General features: G+C 33.9%; 1 pseudogene across 1 annotated transcript; it reads left to right on the top strand.

Moving 5' to 3' along the window:
* The first annotated feature begins 4,390 nt into the window (after positions 1-4,390).
* LOC145090326 (structural maintenance of chromosomes protein 3-like) lies at positions 4,391-20,158 on the top strand (annotated as a pseudogene). Its single transcript, XR_013701493.1, has 28 exons — positions 4,391-4,405; positions 4,509-4,584; positions 4,664-4,702; positions 4,787-4,854; positions 4,943-5,014; positions 5,108-5,187; positions 5,299-5,377; positions 5,463-5,580; positions 5,660-5,835; positions 5,945-6,190; positions 6,355-6,476; positions 6,594-6,738; positions 7,408-7,580; positions 7,660-7,759; positions 8,442-8,578; positions 8,649-8,853; positions 15,571-15,658; positions 15,737-15,886; positions 16,304-16,455; positions 16,542-16,733; positions 16,813-16,996; positions 17,291-17,361; positions 17,442-17,593; positions 17,897-18,065; positions 18,279-18,425; positions 18,507-18,602; positions 19,461-19,634; positions 19,968-20,158. The product of XR_013701493.1 is annotated as a structural maintenance of chromosomes protein 3-like (transcript).
* Positions 20,159-21,575: the final 1,417 nt, after the last annotated feature.

The following is a 21,575-nucleotide window of genomic DNA, read 5'->3' as shown; positions in this document are numbered from 1 at the left end:
TTTTAACCCGCGACCTTCAAAATTCTTTACAAACAAATCCAAAACTTACATTTATTAATATATTTAAATAACCAGGGCGTTACAATTTACTTCCAAGATTTTTATAAACTACACGATTATCTTCCTCTTACGTAATTTTCATTTTCAACTACAATATATATAGCCTAGTAGGTGTTCGGAAAAAAGATGTGATGTAAGAGAAAGGTAATAGTGAAATTTCAAAAATCTTGAAAGTAAATCAAGTTAGTAGTTGAAGTTTAAGAACATTATGATGGATATATCAAACAAAACGACGTATTATGGTGTGTTTGGGTACCTAAGCTTATATACCCTTAAGGGTATATTCACTTTTCCATATATATATATATATATATATATATATATATATATATATATATATATATATATATATATATATATATATATATATGTTCAAATGTTTCCAATAAATATTGTGTGCCTAAATGCACCAATGAGAATTCAAGAAATAATAAATAATTAAATAAACATTAAAGGGTATTTTGGACCTTTTGTACTTTTAATTAAGGAAATCATTTAATTGAAATCCTAAAATTGTGGAAATAAAGTAAATATATTTTACCTAGTCCTTCACCTTCGTTTCCTGCCATCATTTCTGTCTGCTGTCATCAATCTAAACCATTTCAGTCAGCCTTCATCTTCTAGATTTTTGTTTCAGTTTGAACACCGATGGATGTTTGATTAGAGATAGCTTCAACACGAATCTTGAATAGGAAGGGGTTCAATTTGAGGACAATGGTATAACCGAATAATGTAAAACCAATTAAACACCAATCGGGGTGAGGTTTGATTCTTATCTCCTTCGTAGCCAACATTCTATTCACCACATCTATTGAACAATTTGATTTTCAATTGCTTTTCAAGTTTCTATTAATTCTCAGGTTCAATTTTTCTTGATTCTTTATCTTGTACTCAATAATTAACTTGAACATGTTATGCTTGATGTAATTTCCCAAATAAAGTTAACCTGATTCCAAATCTTTTATAATAAAATGTTTGTCAACTTATTTCTGTTGTTGACCTTGTATATTGTAGGTATACCTTCAGAATTTGGTCTTTAATATTCTGCCTTTAAAGTGTTTGTGAAAAGTCCTCAACGAATGAGAGTGACAATGCAGACTTTTATACCTTTTTGTGAAAGGAGTACAAAAAACTTGAAGGAAACCCACGATTGTATCCGACAATGGGAAGATGTTAACATATCTTTTACTGATGTACATGTAAGTCTTTGTTATTATTCATTGATTCTTTGTCTACATAGAATGTTGTGAATGGAGTAGCATATGATTGATTTGTATGGTATTTGTGAATAGTATGTTAATAAACACGCCATGTAGGAGTGTTTTTCTTTCTCCATTGGAGAATAAGGCTGTAATATGTTTTTGAAGGCTATAAATATAGCTTGCTCAAGGCTTGTTTTCATGTTAGTATGAATGTCATTCAGTTTGGATTTGGAATGTAAAAAACAATAAACATGTGTAAAATAGCGATTATGATAGAATATTCAAAACCATTATGCAAGAATAATTTATTATGTAAGAATATTTATTGTTGTATTCTGATAGAATTGTAGTTAATTGTTTATATGTTTAATGTGCAGTTGTTACAAGTGTATCACTACAAAATATTTTGCAATAAATTTGTAATAGAAATGGCTTGAAGAATGGCTTGAAGGCGTGATGGGAAATGTTTGAAGAATGAATTAAAGAATGATCACACTCATAGAATGTAATTAAGAATGTTGTTATTTTTTAGCAATTAGACTTGTTATTTTTTCAGAATGTTGTTATTATTCAATGAATCACAATCATACAATGTAATTATTTGGTATACTATTAGTTCAAGAATCGATTTTGTGTATTCTTTCAGAATGTATTTAGTAGTTTATGATTGGCATTATGTCATTCTGACAGATGAAATCGAAAATATATTTACTAGTTCATGGTTGACATTCTATCATTCTGGCAGAACAAAATCGAAAAATATTTACTAGTTTATGGTTGGCATTGTATCATTCTGACAGAATAAAATCGGATTTTTAAATTAGAAATAGTTTAAAATATTCAAATTTTTTAAAATAAAAGAATTAATTGTCCCTAAAATTAGAAAATTTCCTTTTTTAATATAGGTTAATTGACTAAAATGCCCTTATGATGAAATTAATGTGATTATATGGTACATGTTATCCTATTCTAATATCATAGACCCTTATATCATGACCTTTGATTTTATTCCATCTGATGGTCCAGATCTGTGCATTCTAGCACACAATAGTTAGTATAAACAATATAACCTAACCCTATATATATATATATATATATATATATATATATATATATATATATATATATATGTTTAGGTTATTGTGTTCTAACTAGTTATTTTGTGGATGTAGGAATGATTATGTACCAATCATTTTACTTATTTTAAGAAAGTTATTTATCAATATTATTAAATTAAAAAAATAAAATAATACCATTTAATTTAAAGAAGGGTAAAAATGTACATTTCCATTACTTTCAAATTATGAAACACAAATTTAAAAATGGAATTTTCGAATTTTAATGGATTTTTTATTATGTTAATTTTGAATTATTATTTTTTAATTAATTTAATTTTAATTCTGTCAAAATGTGATTTTGTTAAATAATGTTCAATGACATTGTTTTGTCAAAATGTAATTCTATAAGAATATTATTGAAATATAAAAAATTTCTTGAACTTGTGGTTGAATAATAACATTCTTATATATTCATACACATCCAAACTTAAATACAAATTTAAATATATTCTTACAGACTATTAGTCTAATACATTTTAATATAACTATAATATTCTAACAGAATATCACGAAAATGAATAAAATTCTTAAGAATAAATTCTTAAGGAGTCGTCTTGTTGGTGCTTCTTTTTTACTTGAATCAAAGCACTTAGGTAATGTTCGATGACCAGTAAGAAACCTTGACTAAGTTAAGAGTTGCTTCTTAGTCGTGTAGACTGCCTACCTCATGAGAAACAACATCGCACAACTTTTGAAGATCACTTGATGGTGGTGTTGGGGGAAAAGTAGAGTAGTGATATAACAAAAAATGCTTCCGATTCAAGATAATGACATTTTACCACTTGGGTTTCAGTAAAGACTTCATAATCTTGGAGAAAACCGGGCAAACACACATAATTACACGTGCATTGCTCTCTGGGCATTTCATGAACAACTGGTGTGTACGAAAAAAATCCAACAAGGGCCTCAACACGTAAAACCCGGTAAAAACCGGACCGGACTGGGAAAAAAACCGGACCGGTTTTGATGGATTCCTAGAACCGAGAACCGGCCCGGGGGTCCAAAAAAACGGTCCGGTCCGGTCCACCGGTCCGAATGCTCACCATTAACTAAATCTACATTGTAAAAATCAAGGATTTCAAGAAAATTCCAAGTTTAGTACTCAAGGTCAACATTCAAAAGTGCTTGTTCGATTATTACTACCTAGTGTTATATATAAAACTTAATTAACACATGATATGATAAAAATAAGTTATATAAACAATAATAATAGTAATAATAAATGCTGATAATATATAATAATCGATAATTTATACATATTGAGACAAAATAATGTTGCTTTCTTATTTGAAATTTGGTAAGCGGATATGAAAATTGATAAGTAAAGGATTAGGATGGCCCTATTTTTATCTAAAATCTTTTCTCTCCTAAATATACGTAGTCAGACGTTCAAAGTTTGCACTGGATTCGGTTCTCTACATGCAGAGGGAGGAAAAATAGAAAAAGAGATTGAGAGAGCAACTCGCTGAGTCAACGCTGTTATCTGCCGCTGACTCGCAGGAACGGTAAGCATTGAAGGTACGCTATCTTTTTGCCGGAGTAAGTTTTCCGTTGTTCACCCAAACGAATTGTCAAACATACAGCCTAATATATACTTGCGATTAATTAAGAAGAATTGTTGCTTAATTGCCTGCTTGATCCAGATACTTTTAAAGTAAATATCTTAGCATTATCTGTTCAAGACTTGGGGCATTTTACCTCTGATATTCAATTTCTTTAGACGATCTTATGCTAAATTTAGTATCAAAAATGGTGTTGTATGCTAAATTTCGTATACTGTAAGATTAATTGTACGTTTGTGTTGATTTGAGTCCAAAATTAAGTCGCATGCTATATATGCAATCCAATAATTTTCAATACTGTTCTGTTCATATACATTATCAGAACTCTCATCATTTCTCCCAGTATTAGAGTCTGGGTATATATTCATATAGGTTATGTTCTCCTATGTTGACACCTTTCTCAATATGATTGATTTTCTGTAGGTTCAAACAAGCTAAGTCTATCAAAATGTACATAAAGCAGGTATTTGTCCTACTTCTTTTGGCCTCTTGGGTCCTTTCTGTTGTGATTTATTCTTTCTCCTTCTATCATCTTTATTTTAATTTGTACATGGGTTATACTGAAGGTCATCATCCAAGGGTTTAAGAGCTATAAAGAACAAGTTGCTACTGATGATTTCAGTCCAAAAGTTAACTGTGTTGGTACTGATATTTTTCCTGTTAAATATACCGTTTATTCATATTAACATAAATACATAATGTACAAGAATTTCTTCTTCAGTTGGTGCGAATGGATCTGGCAAGTCAAACTTTTTTCATGGTATGTGTAGCTCAGTATTATTTTTATCTGTTTTCTTTTGGGTGCTTTATTTGTCAACTTAACCTACTTAAATTGACTCCACAGCAATTCATTTTGTAATAAGCGACCTCTTTCATAATCTGCGCAATGAAGATAGACACACTTTCCTCCATGTATGCTCCTTGGTTACGTTTCTATGATCTCAATTCTCAACTTAACATACTTAAATTGGATTTTAATCTATTATTTACCATTTCTCAGGAAGGAGTAGGACACCAAGTTCTATCAGCTTCTGTTGAGATTGTATTTGATAACTCTGACAATCGCATCCCGGTAAATCTTCATCACCTACATATGAACAGAGTCTTCTTTGTATGCATTTACAACATTTTCTCTAATTTGTATTTTCTTTTTTAATATTTGAAGGTTGATAAAGAGGAGGTGCACCTCCGGAGAACAATTGGTATACAAAAGGATGAATACTTTTTGGATGGGAAGCATATAACGTGCGTTTTGTAATAGGATAGTTTGTTTCCTTCTACCCTTTGTTATGCCCTTGTTGAATTATTGTTTATCTTGTTGAGTGACATAACAAAGAAGGTAATGCAACATTATAGGAAAACTGAAGTTATGAGTCTCTTAGAAAGTGCTGGGTTCTCCCGTTCCAATCCATATTATGTTGTGCAACAAGGGAAGGCATGTCATCTCTTTTGTCTGGTTTTGATGTGTATAGTAAGTTTCAAACTTTTATTAATAAATAACAACCATGCATTTATTGTAGATTGCATCATTGACTTTGATGAAAGATGCTGAACAACTTGATCTACTGAAGGAAATTGGTGGGACTCGAGTTTATGAAGAGTGTCGTTGCAAAAGCTTGAAAATTATGCAAGAAACTGGCAAGTGGTTCATTGTTATTGTTAAGTTGGTTGTTTGTTGTATTTGTTGGATGCTTTCTTATATGTTTTATGAAACCAGGAAATAAGAGAAACCAGGTAATTCAAGTGATGCAATACGTGGATGACAGATTAAAAGAGTTGGATGAAGCGAAAGCAGAGTTGAAGGATTATCAGCAGCTTGACAAGCAGAGAAAGTCTCTAGAATACTCCATATATGAGAAACAATTAAATGATGCACAACGGGAGTTGGATGAGGTAAAAAAATCTTTTATATGTTGATTTATTTCGCTTTGACCAAGATCACTCTGAGAATTCCTATAATCATGTGACAATGCCTTATGTAAACATGTATCATTTGATGCAGGTGAACAAGGAGCGACATGTCATTTCTGAGGAATTAGTTAGGTATTCTAAGTCATCTGTAGAGGAAGAAGAAGAATTAGAGAAATTAGATAAGTCATTTAAAGATCTCACAAGAGAAGTTCAGGGTTTGACTCGAGATAAACAAACAATAGAGAAACAACAAACAGTAGCTGTTAAAAAGCACACAGAGGTTGATCTTGATGTCAAAGAACTTGAAGAGAAAATCGTTGGGAGTACTAAAGCCAAGGTATTATTGTAATTTCTTAAACACATTACATAGACGTCTATTTTGTAAATGTGTAAGGAGTTCATGATAAAATCACAGAATCATCTTCAATTCGAGGATATGGAAAAATACTTATGGATGCTGGAAAGCTGATTTGCTTTTTGATTTAAAAATTAATGCTGCAGGATGAAGCTGAAAAACAGCTTGAGGTTCTTCACATAGAAATCAAGGAGTCCACCCAAGAGCTAAACAAAATCAGGCCTTTGTATGACAAGCAAGTTAAAGAGGAGGAGGATATCACCAAAGAGTACTTCTTCATATTTGACTCCAGATGAAATCTAAGTTGTGTTGTTCTGTTTCCTTTTTTGGCTTTTCTACTCTATATCTTACTTGTTATCTTTGTGTTGAACTGCTTATGCCACAGAATTATGGAAAAGGAAAAGAAGCTCAGCATACTCTACCATAAACAAGGTGGTGCAACCCAGTTCTGTTCTAAAGCTGCACGTAATAAATGGCTTCAAAACGTTATCGATAAGTATAACAAGGTTCTGTCCTCCGATGAGGAGCAGGTAATCATTATATTGCACATGCATTACAATAATATGAATGCATGCATACATTCATACATATTGTAGAACCATGGAGTAGATGTAGATCTCCTAAGTTTTATTTCTTGAATGAAACACTAAAATTTATAGAACTTCATAACACACAAGGACAAGAAACTAAAACAAGTAAAAGAAAAACAAATGAGATCGCACTACTCTCTCTTATGTTACCCCCCAACCCACCGGGGGCATTCACTAGCTTTCAAATTTTGCGAGTGAATTCTTTTATACATACCTATAGTTTTTTCCTTCAAAGGAACCCCTATTCATAAAAAGATACATTTAGAAAAATCCTTGGTACAAAATCTATCCTTGGCATTAAGGAGAAGAGCATATTAAATAGGCATTGTCTCAGGATTTTGAGATGAAAGATTTGGGTGTTGCTACGCTACTTGAAAGTCACCTTTGAGGTTATCCTGTGTTTCAAACAAAAAGGGTTTATCTTGGAAGGATTTACACATTTAGATTTTGGTGGTTGTTAAGATTCACGTAAAAGCACTATGGGCTATATGGTCACTGTCAAGGGAGTGTTCTTGATGGTTTTAATTTCTTCATGCAATAACATGGCATAACGTGTGGCTGTTGTGAGATTTTAATTATAACACAATTGCCTTCTTTTATATGTTGTAGGAGAAACGACTCAAGGATGAAATCGGTAAAGTTGAGGGAGATATGGCAGCACAAGATGCATATATCCAAAGTCATCAAAGGGAGATAATTTCTTTAGAAACTCGGATATCAGGTTATCGCGAGGGTCTTAACTGTTACAAGTCAAAGAGGGATGAGCTTCATGATAAGCGGAAGTATACCTATGCTCTTTGGTCCTTTGGATTTTGCATAGTTTAATTTGATTTATCAGATGCTAAAGGTTTGACTCTTTAGGTCTTTGTGGGGGACAGAAAGCAAACTTATAGCTGAAATCGAGCTACTTAAAGTAGAAGTTGTGAAGGCGAAAAAAAGCTTAGCTTATTCTACTCCTGGGGTATGTTAATAAATTAGCATATTAATTTTACAGTGAATTATAGAGAATAACAATGTGCTTTACTCTTGCTATCAATTTATGTACTATCCATAATAGCAACATACTTACATTTTCTTACTGATAATATCAATGTACTTCTATTTTACCCATAATATATAGCAATGTACTATATGCTATCAATATGGCCAGTGTACCTTATTTGTTGCATATTGCTATTTCAATAATGAAATGTAAAAACATTGCTATTATGGGTAAGGAATCGTAAGTACATTGGTATTATGTGTGAAGAAAATATAAGTACGTTGCTGTTGTTTGTAAAAAATATGTAAATATTTTGCTATTATGGATGAAAAATGTAAATTCATTGTGGTTATGGTAAAAAAAAATTCCAACATTGATAAAAAAAAGAGTAAATGACATGGCTATTGCATTCATTATGTATGCATAGATATGTCCATATTGATATATACGTACGCACATACACATGTGCATCTTTTGATGATGCAACTCTATAGAGCCCCATCAATCTCACAAATTTACTGGTTTTTAGTTTAGATTTAGTTGCAAGAGCCATTTCCCTCACCAAGTCACCAAAGCACTATGTCTCTCAGTACCCATCCTATTTCTAAGTAGATTTGGTTTAAATGTACGGTTGTATTATTTTCTATCTTACAATTAACAGGACATAAGGAGGGGAATTAGTTGTGTTCGGAGAATCTGCAAAGACTACGACATTCGTGGAGTGTTCGGTTCAGTTATCGAGTTGCTGGAATGCAATGAAGATGTATTTACTGCTGTTGAAGTCACTGCTGGGAACAGGTTGTATATTGACGATTGTCTTTTAAACATGCTTTCTTAGCTAATTAGTTGTGGTATTATTTTTCTGCAGCTTATTCCACATGGTGGTTGAAACTGATGAAATATTTAACAAACTGATTCGACACCTTAACACAAAGGAAGGTGGAAGAGTTACATTTATACCTCTTAACCGGGTTAAGGTTCCTCATGTAACTTATCCTCTAGAAACATTTGGTGTGAAGCCTCTTCTTAAGGAATTGAAATATCACCCTAAGTACGATCAAGCATTTTCTCAGGTTAGCAATTTTTCCATTAATTTTTCTGTTTCTGATGATATTGCTATCATCACATCATCTCTTATTGCCATTATACCTCCTTTGATTTAAAATGTTGAAGGTCAACCTCATTTCTGTTATACTTATAGTAGTGGTCTAGCATTCAAATGGTTTTATAGAGTAAAACTTAATTCCATTACGTGGTCCAACATGTCTTCTCCTTTCTTGATAGAACTTTTACCATGGCGTAGCATTCAAATGATTTTTTAGATTAAAGTCCTCCTCTTAAAGTTGACATATCTTTTAGGACACAAAAAAACTGGTATATTTAGCATTATAGCTTTTATAAATAGTTACCATTATAAAGCATATATTCACTTCCATGATTTAAGTCAACAGTTATCCCATATTGTACTGGTTTATGAATAGTATTTATCCCCTAAAAGTTTTTAAGTCGGACAACGAAGTTTTGTTTGTTTAAATAAATGGATTTTAATACATTATTTACATATTTAATTAATATATGATAGTTACATTATGTTTCAAAATGTGTTATTGGAGTGAGTCTCTGCTATACCTGCCTGTTTTTATTATGACCGCTGACCATGGGCCCACTTATTGTTAAAGATCATCGCTCACCTATTAGAGACAATATTATCTAGAAGAAGTTAGCTTGTTCTAGATTGCTCTGGAAGATTCTAGAACATTATGGAAGACTATGAAAGACTCAAGAATATACTAGAAGAGTCTAAAATACTCTAGAATGACATGAAAGACCTTGGAAGGTTATGGAACATTCGAGAACACTATGGAAGACACAAGAACATCATAGACTAATCTAGGGCATTATAGAACATTCTAGAAACATATATAAGCATGTAATAGATATAGATTATGGTAGAAGATTCTAGAATACTCATGAATGTATGTAACTTGTAGGAAGATCTAGAAACTTCCTATAAGAAGGTGGAAACAACTATAAATAGGTGTGGAGCTCATTTGCTCCAAACCATCCAACATCTAAGTATTCACGAAAGCCTCAAAGAAAGCAAAATGTGTAGTAGTCTCACAAAGTGTAAGTTCTTCTTAAGTGTCTTAATAAAGTATTGTTGTTTCCCATATAAAGAGTTGTGTTCAACAATCTGGTATCAGAGCCAGGTTTCTTGATAGTGAAAACGAGTGATTCTCTTTGTATCGTGAGTAGTCTGTGATTCTACAAGTTTAGTGCTGAAACTAGCTTGTTTGGTATTACCGAGGTACTGCCAACACGATGGGTGATCTCCAAGTTGTCGGAGGAATCAAGAAACTCAACAACAACTACAAAATGTGGGAAACATGTATGAAGTCCTACTTACAAGGACAAGATCTATGGGAGGTTGTTGGTGGAAGCGAAACTATGCCACCAGAAGAAGATGTTAATGGTGCTTTGCACAAATGGAAAATCAAAGCAGGCAAAGCATTGTTTGCCTTGAAGACCATAATCGAAGAAGAGATGTAGGAGCATATTCGGGACGAGAACACACCGAAAGAAGCTTGGGACATGTTTGTGACACTTTTCTCAAAGAAGAATGATACTAGACTACAACTTTTGGAGAACGAGCTATTATCAATCTCACAACGTGACATGACGATTGCTCAATATTTCCACAAGGTCAAGTCGATATGTTGGGAGATTACTGAACTAGATCCGCAATCCGTCATTGCAGAAGCTCGAATGAAAAGGATCATCATCCATGGACTGAGGCTAGAAGCTTCATTACTATTGTACAAGGATGGCCCGTTCAACCATCACTTGTAGAGTTTGAGAATTTGTTGGCCAGCCAAGAAGCTATGGCTAAGCAAATTGGAAGCATCACGCTAAAGAGTGAAGAGGAAGCACTCTACACAAGTAAAAGCCGGAGGAATTTCAAGCCACCTTCTAAAGAAGGATACAAAAATGTTGACAATAGCAGAATAGGAAGGCACCATAGACTTGACAGTGGTGCATATGGATGACTATCGTATGGTATTGGGAATGGATTTTCTAGACAATATACGACCCTGACCTGAGAGAGATGATACTATGCGTATCACCAAGGGTTCAATAATTCACATTGTACCCTTGAAGACAAATATGATTGGATCCCGAATGCTATCAACTATGAAACTCGACAAAGGTCTCAAGAAGAGCGAGACAAAGTTTATGACAACCTTGAAGGAGGAAGACGTTCATTCAAAGATGGATGCTCCGAATGAGAATAATAACATGACATCACCAGAGTTGCATAAAAAGTCTCATCTTAGATAAAAAATGGAACATGTGATGGAGAAACTGGATAAGGCGAAAAAGAAGAAAAACACATTAATTCGTAAGAGAAAAGTAGAATTTCTCAACAGATCAACATCTAAACGAGATGAGCAGATCAATAAGGGATCAGGTCATAACATGTTAATATTGTGGGAATTTTCCAAGGCTTGTAAAAGGGACAACTCACATGCTTACAAGTTTGTCAAAGGGAGGCATAAGAAACTACACAAGACAGCTCAACGAAGTCAGGAACAATATTATGTTGCAAGAAAAGGCAACCACGAATGTCGTTGCCAACTACGAAAACAATATATGAAGCAACGGCTACAACAACTAAGGAAAAACCAAGCATGTGGAAGAGAAAAAGTTCTCAAGGAAGATGTCAATATGCGACAGATAAAGACTGATAACCAAATAGCAGAATTATTCACCAGAGGGCTGAGTAATGGAAAATGTGAAGGTTTTAGATGTCAGCTCAACATGGTACGAAGAATGGGGGCTAGTGCTGAGGGGGAGTGTTAAAGATCATCGTTAGCCTATTAGAGACAATATTATCTAGAAGAAGTTAGCTTGTTCTAGATTGCTCTGGAAGATTCTAGAAAATTATGGAAGACTATGAAAGACAAGAATATACTAGAAGAGTCTAAAATACTCTAGAATGACATGAAAGACCCTGGAAGGTTATGCAACATTCTAGAACACTATAGAAGACACAAGAACATCATAGACTAATCTAGGGCATTATAGAACATTCTAGAAACATATATAAAGCATGTAATAGATATAGATTATGGTAGAAGATTCTAGAATACTCATGAATGTATGTAACTTGTAGGAAGATCTACAAACTTCCTATAAGGAGGTGGAAACAATTATAAATAGGTGTGGAGCTCATTTGCTCCAAACCATCCAACATCTAAGTATTCAAGAAAGCCTCAAAGAAAGCAAAGTGTGTAGTAGTCTCACAAAGTGTAAGTTCTTCTTAAGTGTCTTAATAAAAGTATTGTTGTTTTCCATATAAAGAGTTGTGTTCAACACTTATAGCCTACTTTAGCGCTTTTATTGCATATGATGAAAATTTAGGGTCCACCTCTAGATAGTTATAAACATCAAATCGGTTTAGATTAGGCTTATCATTCCATAGGTCCACAACCATTAATTACAAGTCTGTTATTAAGTCTAGTCTAGTGATTTACACAAGGTGCAAGCAAAAAAGAAAAGACCCAAGCAAGATAACCATCAGGATAAGAATGACTATATACAATTATATTGGCTAGTTTTCATACATAGATTGTCTTAGGATTAGGATAGGAATAGCACAATTTGTTAGTTTTTGTCTGTTAGATTCTTATGATAATATAAATAAATGTTAGGTTCGGTATTTACTGAATAGGATAATCGAAGAAACCTTTGAATTCTGTCATCTTAGTTGATACAAAGTGTACATATATGATGCATGGAAACTTCTCTAAGGTTGTCGTTTCCGTTTCCGAAACTCCATGGAAACTCCATGGAAACGTTTCCTGGAAGTATCGGATATCATGGAAACGTTTCTGCGAAGTTTCCTTAAAGTTTTGATGAAGTTTCCTAGCCGTTTCTATTTTATTTTAAGGTTTACATGAGCTTTTTAAGTTTAAATCCAAAAAAGACTAATGGGTTGCTGTTTTTAAGGCTCAAAACGTATTTGATATTCCCTTAAGTCCCTAACCAATCGTCAATCAAAGTCTCCCCTGTCGTGAGTCGTCTCCTGTCTTCTCGATTAAAGACGATTAGTCGATCACAATTCACTAGGATTGTCAATCATCATTCATCACCATTCTTGATTCTCTTAATTCCTAATCACATCATCGATTATGGCTTCTCAAGAAACACAAGGATCATCAACTACATCAATAGATCAACCTCCATTGCGGGACTTGACATCAATATATATATATATACACACACACACAATTTTATATTGACATTGACGTATCTCTGCCGTATCCGTATCTTGATTTTTTGGGTTTTGCCGTTTCCCGTTTCTGTTCCGTATCCATTTCCCATTACCGTATCCGTTTCCGTGCAACTTAGGTGTACATTGCATCAATATATATATATATATATATATATATATATATATATGTATGTATGTATGTATGTATGTATGTACACAAACTTCCTAATAGAACATAAGGCCAAAATTGCATTCTTTCTCACTAATATCAACCATATATAGACACAAATATTACAGTTTACCACCTTTGACTTATAGACAACTACAAATAATATATAAACATATCCTAGTCTAATATACTCCTTTAATCTAAGGACGAGGGGTTGCACCGTTGCAGATGCTTAGACCAGAATGAAAATCATTGAAAAGAACCTGTGGTAAACCTTTGGTGAAAATATTTGCAAAATTGTATCGAGAAGGAACATGTAAAACACGTATCTTGTTGCTCTTTGTTCTTTGTCTCAAACACAATGAATGGCAATCCTAATGTAAATAGAACTAATGCTGTCAGAGTAAACAATAGAGTGCGAGACGAATGGGATCCCAATTCAAGAAGAAGGTTACTGAGTCAACAAATTTTAGCAACTACATTGGTTACCCCCTGTATTCAGCCTCGACACTAGATCAGGAGACTGTCATCTGTCGTTTCTAGGACCAAGAAATAAGACTATCTTCAAGGTAGATGTAGTAGTGTCAGCTCATCCTACCCAATCTGCATCTGCATCTGTATAAGAGCAAGGGATGAAATTTGACAAGGGCGCATATGAAAGTCTATAGATGTTGGTTTAGGTCCTTAAAAACACACACAATTGCACACTCAAAACTCACAATGTGCACTGAAGGTGCTTTTCTTAGGCCACTTTAATTAAATGAAAGCTATGCCTTATATAGGCTTACAAACACGAGAATAAAAAGGAAACAAAACAAAAGACTCCATGACTAAACCAACTTACTGCTATCTATCTCAATATGCTGAAAATAAGGAAAATCCGGCCCAAAGGACTAGCTACCATTTATCCCAACTATTTTCTTTCTAATACATGACAAAAAAGAAATAATAACTTGATCAAGGAGAAGCCACGTAAATCTACACTTTCTTATTCAATCTTCTGCATATAGAAAACACAAGATCCAAATGACCAACTCTAACTATCGACTCGGAGACCCGCTGATCCGTGAACAACTCGATTAACCCAAAAATCATCCTCTTAATCGATTTTTTTCATTTTGTTCATCCACAACATCGATCCCGTAAAAACATCCTTCACCTTGAACCATCAGAACTTTTCGCGGACACCTAACCTCCATCTCGGTCACATCCAAAGTCCTCCTTTGTTGTTGGCATCGTTTCTAACTCGATTCTTTCTTCTCCAATAGTGCCAACAGATCACACAGGTCTGGGTTTAGATCTTCTTTTATATCTTCAACCCACCCACACACACTTGCAGGTGCACAAAGTTTTTGTCTTCTGATCACACATATCTATTTTTTCTTCTCATGCTGACTTGCTTCTCCATGATATCTTCACCACACAGATTGCTTATTTTCTTGGTTCACCCACAACATTGATTTAGCACACAACTTTTTCTTTCAACTCATACAGATTAATCTCCAAAACTCTATCACACACATAATTCTAATCACTTAGAACCTCTTCCAAAGATCCCACGATTTGAATCATCACCTCCGTCGTCTCGAACGGTGCTTCCTATCTCCCCCACGACAATGGTCCACCCGAAACACGTTACCGTCTCCGTCTTCTGCTATAAAACAGTCTCATAATAGCCTCTGATGTCTCAAACCTTCAATTTTTTGCTCCCTGCAACAAAAGTCACTGCCAAACACCCTGCTTCCACTGCGATGGCAGCCTCACACCCGAAGGCTCCTCTCCTTTGAAAGTCGACTCTCAAACCGACACCTTCATCACCTTGCTCTGATACCAATTGTTGGTTCAGGTCATTAAAACACACACAATTACATTCACTCAAAACTCACAATGTGCATTGAAGGTGCTTTTCTTGGGCCACTTTAATTAAACCAAAGCTATGCCTTATATAGGCCGACAAACATGAGAATAAAAAGAAAACAAAACAAAAGAATCCATGACTAAATCAACTTACTACTATCTCACTATAATACGGTGTATGTGGATATTTTGATACAATAAATAAGGTTTACGACTAGGAGAATCTATGTTCGGTTTTGATTACATAAATAAATAAATTATTTTGGCATCTCAAGGAGCACAATCTACATCTCAAAAGTGGACAACCAAAACAAACAGTGATTTAATGTTTATCTATTGTTTTTACAACTACTTTTCCGATGGATCATGTAACCTGTTTATGATCACCAAAAACCATAAACTCATCTCGAAAATACAAATATTCAGATACAGTTACTTAATGTCAATGCACCGTTCTTTTTTAAAGTTGAATTCTCGTTTTTCTCTAAGGTATTTGCTAGAACATTGCTTTGTGACAACTTGAAACTTGCTACTCATGCCGCTAGTACTCATGGTTTGGACTGCATTACATACGGAGGTCTCTCAACTTACCCCTCTTTTTCTTTATTTTATCCTTGCCTTTTTTTCTGTTAAGCTCAGCCATCATCTGTTACAGGGGACCAAGTTAGCAAAAAAGGTGTTATGACCGGTGGATTTTATGATAAAAGATGTTCAAAGCTGAAGTTTATGAAAGTCATTCGACAAAATACCATGTCAATCACTGCAAAGGAAATCGAACTCCAAAATGTCAGATCACAACTTGATAATATCCTTTATATGTCCATATATTTTTCTCCGCTTAAACTGATTTAATTTTTGACACTGGTTTATTTGCGACTCGCGAGGTGTCTTTAGTGGGGTCCCTTGTGTCCTCCGATCGGAAAAGGAGTTTGACAATTTCAACATTTGTTTTGTTTATCCTTCAAGATTGTCTCATTTCATCTTATGTTAGGCTAAGTTTGTTACACTGTACAGCACAAGCTGTGTTAGGCTATTTTTTATGATGAGTATGAGGAGAGCATTAACGTCTTTTTACAGACTTGATATCCCTCTATCCCATCTTGTTCCACCTTTTTGGGTGGGACAAAAAATTGCAATATATATATATATATATATATATATATATATATATATATATAACCAAAACCAGTCCTAGTCCCAGTTTTGACTTGACTTTCCACACTTCTAGACAAGGAAATCAATGCAATTGTTTCTGATAATCAGAAAGATGATGCTAAGCTGCGTCACGAGAAATCAGCTGTGGAACAGCTTAAGCAAGAATTTGCTAATTATAAAAAGCACACACGCAAAATCTCCGAAGTTCTAGAAAAGAAGGTTTTCTCCAGGCTTTCCATTCCCCTCTTGATGAGTTATTTTCAGTCTTCTTTTTTAACTGTTTGGAGCAACTAAACAATATGCAGAAGAAGTTGCTTGCAAATGTAAAGACTCAAATTGAGCATGTCAAAAGTAATATTGCTATGAAAAGAGATGAGATGGGAACAGAACTTGCTGATCACTTAACCCCAGAGGAAAAGGATCTCCTGTCACAATTGAATCCTGAAATAGCAGAACTCAAAGAAAGGCTTGTAACCAGCAGGAGAACCCGAGTAGAGGTTGGCTAATAAATGTTTACTACGAGTCAGTTGAAATATAACTTAGTATGTATAATATGATTATTTTTTTAACTGATAGATTGAAACAAGAAAATCAGAGCTCGAGACTAATCTATCAATGAATCTTGCTAGAAGGAAACAAGAACTGGAGGAAGTGAAAGAGTCTCAAGAAACTGATACTTTAAATGTTGAAGCTGAAGCAAAGAAGCAGGAATTGCAAGATGTAAAAATGTTTGTTGAAGAAGTGAAAAAACAGCTCAAAAGTAAGGAGCCTTAGGCCCTGTTTAATTTTTTTTTTCTCTTTAGTACTGTCTGGATAATGTTTTTTTTGTAATTGGAAGAAATGACGGCATAATTGAGTAAATGGAAGGAAAAAAAATAAACTAGAGCAGATTTGAAGAAAGATGGGACTTGGAAATGCCTCCTTTCTCTGACTATCTTTATAAAGTCAAAAAGAAAAACCCATAAAAGTCATATCTCCACTAAGTTGATTAAGTCATAAAGAAACAAGTTTCTAATATAATTGATAGGCTTCATATTAATTTTCTTTTCACCAGGAGTATGTGAAAGAATAGACGATCGAAACAAGGAACTCATGAAAATCAACAAAAAGAAGAGTGATTTGAAGGTAATGTAGGCTTCCTAATGAGATATTGCAGTATATGTGATTGTCACTTTTCACTGGTAATACGTTTCCTTTTTGTGCAGGCTCATTTGGAGGAGTATAAAAAGACCCGCCAAAATAAAGATAAACGAGCAGAACAACTTATTAGTAGAAAAAACATTTTACGCACAAAACAAGAAGAATACACCAAGAAAATCAGAGGATTGGGTCCATTATCATCAGAAGTGTTCGAAATGTAAGTCTAGTATTTGAAGATCCATCTTAGTTAGCGTAACTGAATTTCCTTTTATAATGGCTAAGTGGAGTGGATGAGATTGATAAGATTTCTAATATAAGGAGGGCATTTATGTCTTTTTCACAGAAGAGAGATCGAAGTGAGCTCTTGTACCACTTTCGGGTGTGAAAAGAAATTCAAATTTTGTCCCATTGTAATAAATCCCAGTCCTAGTCCAATCAAACGGAGTCTGTCCTGTCCTATTCATGTCATGTCATGCTTAAAACTTTGTATACTTTTCATGTTAACATTGTCAAAATACAGGCACAAGTGGAAGAGCATAAAGGAATTATACAAACTGTTGCATGCGTGCAATGAGCAATTAAAGCAGTTTAGTCATGTAAACAAGAAAGCACTTGATCAATATTCCGACTTTATAGATCAAAGAGAAGAACTTCAGAAACGACAACAAGAACTTGATGCTGGTGATGAGGTAATTAGCATCGCTTTATTATGTATCCTATCTTGCTTAAATAATTAGTGATGTACTAAGCAGAACTACAAAGATAGTAAAGGAAATGAGGCTTTACCATTAAGTCCAAACCTTGTACATATTTGCTCTCATTTTATTTCCTACAATTTCCTCAAATATGCCATAAGATTTTCAGTTTTTAAAACATTATTTATCTGTGATCTTGTGTATCAGAAAATCAAAGAACTTATATCAGTAGTAGACCAACATAAGGACGAATCTATAGAACGTACATTTAAAGGTGTGGCTAAACATTTTCGAGAAGTATTTTCTGAACTTGTCCAAGGTGGTCATGGATCTTTGATAATGATGAAGAATAAGGTTGGTATTTATCAGTTTGTTATGCAGCTTTTAAATATCTGGAATTTTTAACTTCTTGCTTATGTTTTTTTATTAAAGCAGAACGGTGACCCTGCTGATAATGATTATGATGAGGATGAGCTTCCTGTAGCTGATAGAGAGGGGCGCATAGAAAAATACATCGGTGTTAAAGTAAAGGTATGTATTATTTAAATAGGAAACAAACTCGTCATATTAACTTTGACCACTTTAGTTCCGATTCCCTTAGGTGTGTTTGGTAGTGGTGGAATCGTTGAAGGAATGGAACTCTTCATTCCATTGGAATAAAAAGAAAATTGGTTGTATTGTCTAATGGAATGGAATAGACCATTCTTGAAGGAATGTGACTCTTGCATATTGTTAATTTTAATTCAATCACCGCGGAGTCTTTTTATTACTCCATCGTGGAATGAAATGAATGTTTTGCAATGTAACCCATATTTAGTTTTGTACTTTTAACAACAATATAGTTTTACTTTCTAAAATTTCTACAAAATATTTTTCATCATAATCTTTTAGGATTTTGATAATTTTGATAATTTTATTATGTTCAATTTTTATTTTTGTAAATTAAAAACCTCATTAATTAGAATTGAATAATGTACAAATTAGAGTTAAAACTATACAATTTAAGTACATATAAAAGAGAAAAACATATGAAGATTCATTCCATTCCTACGGGGTCAACCAAACATTGAAAGTAATGACTCACTCCAGTACCTTGCTTATTCCATTACTCTAATGATACCATGTCATCATTCCATTACATCCAACCAAACACACAATTAGGGCTTGTTTGTTTTGTGGATTCCCACATAATCCGACAGATAAGAAATTGGAGATTCTATTCTATAGCAGGTTTGGTTGCCAAAATTCAGTCACGATCCTTCTGAATCCATGTTTTATGGCTTTCGCCCTTCCCCGGGAAGAGTGGAGGAGTTCAAAACGTGTGACTGATTATGATGCTTATTTCTGACTCCTTCATATTCCAATTATTGTTTTGGATTAATATTTCAGGTCTCTTTCACTGGACAAAGGGAGACACAGTCCATGAAGCAATTGTCTGGAGGCCAAAAAACCGTGGTTGCATTGGCACTCATATTTGCCATACAGCGATGTGATCCAGCTCCATTTTATCTTTTGATGAGATCGACGCTGCACTAGACCCTCAGTACCGAACAGCAGTTGGAAGTATCCTTTCTAGTATTTGAAAATTTGCTTATATGCATTGGACAGGCCTGAAATAGATTTGGAAGGCTATTTTTGGTAATGAAGATATGGATTCACGTGTTTTGCCTAGACGAGAAATTGATAGCGAGTCTTTGTGCCACCCTGTTCCACCTTTTTGGGCGGAAAAAATATTGCAGTAATTGTCACATTCACATACATCCAAGTCCGAGTCCAATGCATGACAAACACAGTACAAAACCATCTGTCCTTAATGATAGCAAGTTGAAAAGATTATGGACCTTGACTTTTTTCCTAGTTTTTATATTGTTTCTATTCTTGACAACTTGTTTGTAGATATGGTTCATCGTGTGGCAGATATGGCAAATACACAATTCATTACAACAACATTCAGGCCCGAACTCGTGAGAGTTGCTAGCAAGATATATTGTGTGACACACAAAAACCAAGTTAGTCGTGTAAATGTTGTCACCGTGGAAGAAGCGTTGGATTTCATTGAGCATGACCAATCACATAATGTTGAATGAGGTAGGCCAAGAAAATTTTCACGTTTTGTTTCTTTATATCATTCATAAACTTGTAATCTCAGAAAAATAATTTTTAAACCTTAGATTATCTTTATTCACAACCTAACCCCACCCAACCTTTCATTAAGAAGTTACCCTCTTTCTCATCCACATATACAATGTTTAATTCCAACCCAATTTCAGTTTTTCCTTGGTTCAATTAGCAACCTGACCCGACCTTCTAATTATAAAAAATTCATATATTATTAATTTTCTGTTCTCTTAATATTATAAGAATATAGATGTAAAATTATATCATTCCAAAACAAACTACAAATAAAAATTACAAATTTTGAGAAAATGTGGCGATATTAGTCTTTATCTGTAAATGAAAAGATTTAAGAATTTTGGTGGATTTTGTTTTTCTGAATAAAAATAAAGTCTGGTTTACTACTAGAGAAGTTTTCTTCAAAAATAAACATTAAGCATCCAATAAGAATTTACATGTGTTAAACGGACGGACCAACCTTAGCAAGCGAAGGTTGGTTGAACAACCTAATCAGCCATATTCAATTTCTCTTTGTGTTTTTTATTCGATTTTATCTTTTGTCTAACATAATCGTACTACTAGACATGTATACATATATATATGCGCGCACATATATACGCATATCATGCACTTGCATTCTCATTCATACCATAAATGACAATAAAATGGCTTGCTTTGTATGCATCACACGGATGATTTCCTCGCGTGACCTTTTCACTTAAGGTTTTCAGACAAGTCCTTCCTCCATTGGTCATGGGTTTCTCCTCCCATATGGTAATGGAGGATATGAGAGGTAGAGTGTGTAGACTCAGAATAATATTGGTGTTACAAGTTTCATTAGATATCATGACTTCAACACATGCATTATCATGAAGATGGGTGTGACAAGTTTCATTGTATATATCATGACTTCAACACATGCATTATCATGAGATTTATACATTGCATTGAAATTTTCTTTATTTTGTTTATATCCAAAACTTGATCTCATTAGGCTTTCTAGACTAACACTTGATGTTATCAGTAGTATTTCAGGTTTGAAGAAGTAATTGATTTGCTCGACTTATAGAGTTCTAAGGCCTAAAGAGTTGATATATTTAGAGGAATAGCGATTCAGTCGGGTTTAGCCTGAAAGGCATTATTTCTTGATCGCTTCTTGATGATACTAGACTTTTCATACTCAAGGTTTGATTTGATGAATTAGTACATGATTTTCGGGTTTGAAGATCAATTCCATTTATTCTCGGACTACTGTTTCAATTATAATTAGACAAAATTTCAAAAATGGTCCCTGTGGTATGCATTTTTTTGGGGTTTTAGTCCAAACCACGACTTTTTTGGATTGATGGTCATTTTGAGCTAGTTTCGTTGCGTTTTTGGTCCCTCCAA

This window comes from Lactuca serriola, chromosome 2, assembly GCF_051521515.1.
Source record: "Lactuca serriola cultivar US96UC23 chromosome 2, Lser_US96UC23_V15, whole genome shotgun sequence".
In the NCBI taxonomy this organism is placed as follows: Eukaryota; Viridiplantae; Streptophyta; class Magnoliopsida; order Asterales; family Asteraceae; genus Lactuca; species Lactuca serriola.
The sequence above is the reverse complement of the archived record's forward strand: the minus strand, read 5'-3'. Positions and strand labels throughout refer to the sequence as shown.